Here is a 7,780-nt window from a genome sequence, read left to right on the forward strand (position 1 = left end):
CCTTTTCTGGAGTTAAACGCCAGCTTTCATGCCAGTTTGGGCGTTTAACTCCAAGTTTTATGCCAGTTCTGGCGTTTAACGCTGGAATTTCTGAGGCTGTTTTGCCACGCCGGTTTGGGCCATCAAATCTTGGGAAAAGTATGGACTATCATATATTGTTGGAAAGCCCAGGATGTCTACTTTCCAACGCCGTTGAGAGCGCGCCAATTGAGCTTCTGTAGCTCCAGAAAATCCACTTCGAGTGAAGGGAGGTCAGAATCCAACAGCATCTGCAGTCCTTTTTGGTCTCGGAATCAGATTTTTGCTCAGGACCCTCAATTTCAGCCAGAAAATACCTGAAATCACAGAAAAACACAAAAACTCATAGTAAAGTCCAGAAAAGTGAATTTTAGCTAAAAACTAATAAAAATATACTAAAAACTAACTAGATTATACTAAAAACATACTAAAAACAATGCCAAAAAGCATACAAATTATCCGCTCATAAGTTGCTAGTGGGGATGATGGAGCATTGAATGAACTCTAACCACCTTCTAGCCACAGGCTGGAGGTCCATTCTTCTTAGTTGAACCGGCTTGCCTTTGGAGTCTCTTTTCCATTGAGCTCCTTCCACACATATGTCCATAAGGACTTGGTCGAACCTTTGATTAAAGTTGACCCTTCTAGTGTAGGGGCGTTCATCTCCTTGCATCATGCGCAAGTGGAATGCCAACCTCACATTTTCCAGACTAAAATCAAAGTATTTCCCCAGAACCATTGTGAGATAATTTTTTGGACTCGGATTCACACTTTGATCATGGTTCCTAGTGATCCATGTATTGGCATAGAACTCTTGAACCATTAAGATTTTGACTTGTTGCATGGGGTTGGTTAGGACTTCCCAACCTCTTCTTCGGATTTCATGTCGGATCTCCGGATACTCATTTTTCTTGAGTTTGAAAGGGACCTCAGGGATCACCTTCTTCTTTGCCACAACATCATAGAAGTGGTCTTGATGGCTTTTGGAGATGAATCTTTCCATCTCCCATGACTCAGAAGTGGAAGCTTCTGTCTTCCCTTTTTCTTTTCTAAAGGATTCTCCGGCCTTAGGTGCCATTGATGGTAATGGAAAAACAAAAAGATTATGCTTTGACCATACCAAACTTAAAATATTTCTCGCCCTCGAGCAAGAGAAGTAAGAAGAGAAGAAGAAGAAGAAGAAAATATGGAGGAGAGTGAGGGAAGGTGTTTCGGTCAAGGTGTAGAAGAGGGGGTTTGTGTTGTGTGAAAATGAAGTAGAATGGAAGGGTATATATAGGGAGGGGAGTGGTGGGTGGGAAGGATTTTTGAATTTTGAAGGTGGGTGGGGTTTATGGGGAAGAGTGGATGGATGTGAGTGGTGAAGGGGGTAATTGGGAAGAGAGGTTTGAGATGATTGGTGAAGGGTTTTTGGGGAAGTGTGTTTATTGGAAAGAGAGAATGAATGTTGAGAAGAGGGGAGAATATGTTAGGTGGGGATCCTGTGGGGTCCACAGATTCTGAGATGATCATGTGGGGTCCACAGATCCTGAGGTGTCAAGGATTTACATCCTTGCACCAATTAGGCATGTAAAATGCCTTTGCACACCATTCTGGCGTTTAAACGCCGAAGTGATGCACACTCTGGGCGTTCAACGCCCATGTGTAGCATGTTTCTAGCGTTGAACGCCAGTTCCATGCTTGTTACTGGCATTCAGCGCCAGCTTTCCTCAAGGCATATTCCTGGCGTTCAAATGCCAGGATGTTGCTTGTTTCTGGCGTTCAGCGCCAGAAACATGCTCTGTTTTGGCGTTGAACGCCAGCCAGATGCACCTTACTGGCGTTTAAACGCCAGTAAGTCCTTCCTCCAGGGTGTGATTTTTCTTTTGCTATTTTTGATTCTGTTTTTAATTTTAGTATTTTTTTCGTGACTCCACATGATCATGAACCTAATAAAAACACAAAATAACAATAAAATAAAATTAAAATTAGATATATAAAAATTGGGTTACCTCCCAACAAGCGCTTCTTTAGTGTCATTAGCTTGACAGTGGGTTCTCATGGAGCCTCACAGATATTCAGAGCATGATGAGGGCCTCCCAACACCAAACTTAGAGTTTGAATGAGGGGGCTTCTCAACACCAAACTTAGAGTTTGGTTGTGGCCTCCTAACACCAAACTTAGAGTTTGACTGTGGGGGCTCTTTTTGACTCTGTACTAAGAGAAGCTTTTCATGCTTCCTCTCCATGGTTGCAGAGGAAGGTCCTTGAGCTTTAAACACAAGGTAGTCCCCATTCAATTGAAGGACTAATTCTCCTCTGCTAACATCAATCACAGCTTCCGCTGTGGCTAGGAAGGGTCTTCCAAGGATGATGCATTCAGCTTCTTCCTTCCTAGTGTCTAAGATTATGAAATCAGCAGGGATGTAAAGGCCTTCAACCTTTACTAACACGTCCTCTACTAATCCATAAGCTTGTCTTACTGACTTGTCTGCCAATTGAAGTGAGAATAAGGCAGGCTGTACCTCAATGATCCCAAGTTTCTCCATTACAGAGAGTGGCATAAGATTTATGCCTGAACCCAGGTCACACAGAGCCTTGTTAAAGGTCATGGTGCCTATGGTACAGGGTATTAAGAATTTACCAGGATCTTGTCTCTTTTGAGGTAGAGTTTTCTGAATCCATGTATCTAGTTCACTAATGAGCAAGGGGGATTCACCTTCCCAAGTCTCATTACCAAACAACTTGGCATTCAGCTTCATGATAGCTCCTAGATATTGAGCAACTTGCTCTCCAGTTACATCTTCATCCTCTTCTGAGGAAGAATAGTCTTCAAAGCTCATGAATGGCAAAAGGAGATTTAGTGGAATCTCTATGGTCTCTATATGAGCCTCAGATTCCTTTAGGTCCTCAATGGGGAACTCCTTCTTATTTGAGAGACGTCCCAGGAGGTCTTTCTCACTAGGATTTTCGTCCTTCTCCTCCCTTGTGCATTCGGCCATATTGATTACTTCAATGGCCTTGCAATCTCCTTTTGGATTCTCTTCTGTATTGCTTGGGAGAATACTGGGAGGAGTTTCAATGACTTTCTTACTCAGCTGGCCCACTTGTGCCTCCAGATTTCTAATGGAGGACCTTGTTTCACTCATGAAACTTAAAGTGGCTTTTGACAGATCAGAGACTAAGTTTGCTAAATTAGAGGGGCTCTGTTCAGAATTTTCTGTCTGTTGCTGAGAAGATGATGGAAAAGGCTTGTTATTACTGAGCCTATTTCTTCTACCATTGTTAAAGCCTTGTTGAGGCTTTTGTTGATCCTTCCATGAGAAATTTGGATGATTTCTCCATGATGAGTTATAGGTGTTTCCATAAGGTTCACCCATGTAATTAACCTCTACCATTGCAAGGTTCTCAGGATCATAAGCTTCTTCAGAAGCTGCCTCTTTAGTACTGCTGGATGCATTTTGTCATCCATTCAGACTTTGAGAGATCATGTTGACTTGCTGAGTCAACACTTTGTTCTGAGCCAATATGGCATTCAGAGTATCAATTTCAAGAACTCCCTTCCTCTGAGGCGTCCCACTATTCACGGAATTCCTCTCAGAAGTGTACATGAATTGGTTATTTACAACCATGTCAATAAGTTCTTGAGCCTCTTCAGGCGTTTTCTTTAGGTGAATAGATCCACCTGCAGAATGGTCCAATGACATCTTGAAAAAATCAGATAGACCATAATAGAATATATCTAATATGGTCCATTCTGAAAACATGTCAGAAGGACACTTTTTGGTCATCTGCTTGTATCTTTCCCAAGCTTCATAGAGGGATTCACCATCTTTTTGCTTGAAGGTCTGAACATCCACTCTAAGCTTGCTCAGCTTTTGAGGAGGAAAGAATTTATCCAAGAAGGTCGTGACCAGCTTATCCCAGGAGTCCAGGCTATCTTTAGGTTGTGAGTCCAACCATGTTCTAGCTCTGTCTCTTACAGCAAAAAGGAAAAGCATGAGCCTGTAGACTTCAGGATCTACTCCATTTGTCTTAACAGTCTCACAAATCTGCAAGAACTCAGTTAAAAACTAGTAAGGATCTTCAGATGGAAGTCCATAAAACTTGCAGTTCTGTTGCATTAAAGCAACTAGTTGAGGCTTAAGCTCAAAATTGTTGGCTCCAATGGCAGGAATGGAGATGCTTCTTCCATCAAATTTGGACGTTGGTTTTGTGAAGTCACCAAGCATTCTCCTTGCATTATTGTTGTTGGGTTCGGCTGCCATCTCCTTCTCTTGTTCGAAAATTTCAGAAAGGTTGCCTCTGGATTGTTGTAGTTTAGCTTCTCTTGGTTTTCTCTTCAGAGTCTTTTCAGGTTCTGGATCAGCTTCAACAAGAGTGTCTTTTTCCTTGTTCCTGCTCATATAGAAAAGAAGAGAACAAGAAAAGAAAGAGGAATCCTCTATGTCACAGTAAAGAGGATCCTTTGTTGTTAGTAGAAGAAGGAATGGAAGAAGACTGAAGAAGAATGGTTAAGGATAGAGGTAGTGATTTGAGATGAAGAGAGGTGAAGAGAAGTGTTAGTAAATAAATAAATAAATAGAAGAAGGAGAGATAGAGAATTTCGAAAATAATTTTGAAAAAGTGGTTAGTGATTTTCGAAAATTAAAGATAAGATATAATTAAAATTAGAATTTAAAACAATTAAAAAGAATTTTTGAAAAAGAGAGAGGTATTTTCGAAAATTAGAGAGGGATAGGTAGTTAGTTGGTTTTGAAAAAGATAAGAAACAAACAAAAGTCAAATAGTTAGTTGAAAAAGATATTAAAATCAAATTTGAAAAGATCAGAAGATTTAGATAAGATATTTTGAAATCAAATTTTTGAAAAAGATAAAATTTTGAAAAAGATATGATAAAAAGATAAGATAAAAAGATAAGATTTTTAAGAAAAAGATATTTTGAAAAAGATTTAATTTTTAAAATTAAAATTGATTAAAAGATAAGATTCTAGAATTTAAATATTGAACATTTCTTAACAAGAAAGTAACAAACTTCAAATTTTTGAATCAAAACATTAATTATTGATTATATTTTCGAAAATATGATGTAAAAGATAAGAAAAAGATTTTGAAAAATTTTGAAAAATATTTATTTTTTGAAAATTTTCGAAAAACAAAGATAAAGTTGAAAAGATATGATTTTTGAAAAAGATTTTGAAAAGATAAGATTTTTAAAATTGAAAATTTGACTTGACTTGTAAGAAACAACTAATTTTAAAATTTTTTGACTAAGTCAACCCAAATTTTCGAAAATTTGGAGAAAAATAAGGAAAATATATTTTTTTAATTTTTGAATTTTTGATGATGAGAGAGAAAAACATAAAAATGACCCAAAACATGAAAATTCTGGATCAAAATACATGATGCATGCAAGAACACTATGAATGTCAAGATGAACACCAAGAACACTTTGAAGATCATGATGAACATCAAGAACATATTTTTGAAAAAAAATTTTTGCAAAGAAAACATGCAAGACAATATGAATGCAAAAATGCATATGAAAAACATCATACAACACAAAACAATAAAACATCAAGATCAAACAAGAAGACTTACCAAGAACAACTTGAAGATCATGAAGAACACTATGAATGCATGAATTTTCGAAAAATGCATAATAATATTTTTTTTAAAACATGCAATTGACACCAAACTTAAAAATTGACTCAAGACTCAAACAAGAAAAACAAAATATTTTTGGTTTTTATGATTTTCTAATTTTTTTGTATTTTTTTTATTTTTTCGAAAATATTCTTTAGAAAACCAAAAATAAAGAAAAAATTTTTGAAAGATTTTTGAAAAAATTTTTTGAAAAGAAAATAAAAAGAAAATTACCTAATCTGAGCAACAAGATGAACCGTCAGTTGTCCATACTCGAACAATCCCCGGCAACGGCGCCAAAAACTTGGTGGACGAAACTGTGATTCGTACTCTTTGTACTTGTATGAAATTTAATTCGAGATAATAGCTCTTTACTATGTGTGGTCACAACTCCGTTCAACTAACCAGTAAGTGTACTGGGTCGTCCAAGTAATAAATCTTACGTGAGTAAGGGTCGATTCCACAGAGATTGTTGGTATGAATCAAGCTATGGTCATCTTGTAAATCTCAGTCAGGCGGATAGTAATTGATTATGGATTTTTGAAAATTAATAAATAATAAACATAAAATAAAGATAAAGTTACTCATGTATTTCCATGATGGGAATTTCAGATAGGTGTATGGAGATGCTGTGCTCTTCCTGAATCTCTGCTTTCCTACTGCTTCATCCAATCCTTTTTACTCCTTTCCATGGCAAGCTGTATGTAGGGCATCACCGTTGTCAATGGCTACATCCCATCCTCTTAGTGAAAAAGGTCCAAATGCTCTGTCACAGCACGGCTAATCATCTGTCGGTTCTCAATCAGGTTGGAATAGAATCCCTTGATTCTTTTGCGTCTGTCACTAACGCCCAGCCTTCAGGAGTTTGAAGCTCATCACAGTCATTCAATTCCGGAATCCTACTCGAAATAACACAGACAAGGTTAAACCTTCCGGATTCCCATGAATGCCACCATCAATTCTAGCTTATACCACGAAGATTCTGATTAAGGAATCCAAGAGATATGCGCCCGGTCTAGGGTAGAACGGAAGTGGTCGTCAATCACGTGCGTTCATAGGTGAGAATGATAATGAGTGTCACGGATCATCACATTCATCAAGTTGAAGTGCAACAAATATCTTAGAATAGGAATAATTCGAATTGGATAGAAAATAATAGTAATTGCATTGAAACTTGAGGTACAGCAGAGCTCCACACCCTTAATCTATGGTGTGTAGAAACTCCACCGTTGAAAATACATAAGTGAAAGGTTCAGGCATGGCCGAATGGCCAGCCCCCCCCCCCAAAACGTGATCAATAGTCTCCTCAGATGAAGAATAAAATAAAACTGAGACCAAAGATGTCTAATACAACAGTAAATTATCCTATTTATACTAGACTAGCTACTAGGGTTTACATGAGTAAGTAATTGATGCATAAATCCACTTCCGGGGCCCACTTGGTGTGTGTTTGGGCTGAGCTTGATCTATCCACAAGTTGAGGCTTCTTTTGGAGTTGAACGCCAAGTTGTAACGTGTTTTGGGCGTTCAACTCTGGGTCGTGATGTGTTTCTGGCGTTTTACTCCAGACAGCAACATGGAACTGGCGTTTAGCGCCAGTTTACGTCGTCAATTCCCGAATAAAGTATGGACTATTATATATTGCGGGAAAGCTCTGGATGTCTACTTTCCAACGCCATTGAGAGCACGCCATTTGGATTTCTGTAGCTCCAGAAAATCCATTTCAAGTGCAGGGAGGTCAGATTCCAACAGGATCAGCAGTCCTTTGTCAGCCTCCTATCAGAGTTTTGCTCAAGTCCCTCAATTTCAGCCAGAAATTACCTGAAATCATAGAAAAATACACAAACTCATAGTAAAGTCTAGAAATGTGAATTTAACATAAAAACTAATGAAAACATCCCTAAAAGTAGCTTGAACTTACTAAAAACTACCTAAAAACAATGCCAAAAAGCGTATAAATTTTCCGCTCATCAGGTATCACCCTTCCTTTTACTAAATTTGAGGCCGACTTGTTATGGTCCTGTAATGTCGCCCCTCTCAACTTCACCCTAATTCCTGGGGTTTCATAAAGATTTTTCAATTGTTGTACAATAGTTTTGGTATCCCTGCTTCCTAATCTCTTTTTTTCTATCTGTTTG

The 7,780-nt window shown here is 38.1% G+C and overlaps 1 non-coding gene across 1 annotated transcript; it reads left to right on the top strand.

Moving 5' to 3' along the window:
- The first annotated feature begins 3,761 nt into the window (after nucleotides 1-3,761).
- Nucleotides 3,762-3,865, top strand: LOC112700482 (small nucleolar RNA R71). The gene has a single exon (XR_003153392.1). It is a non-coding gene; the product is annotated as a small nucleolar RNA R71 (small nucleolar RNA).
- Nucleotides 3,866-7,780: the final 3,915 nt, after the last annotated feature.

Source organism: Arachis hypogaea, chromosome 6, assembly GCF_003086295.3.
Source record: "Arachis hypogaea cultivar Tifrunner chromosome 6, arahy.Tifrunner.gnm2.J5K5, whole genome shotgun sequence".
NCBI classification, from domain to species: domain Eukaryota; kingdom Viridiplantae; phylum Streptophyta; class Magnoliopsida; order Fabales; family Fabaceae; genus Arachis; species Arachis hypogaea.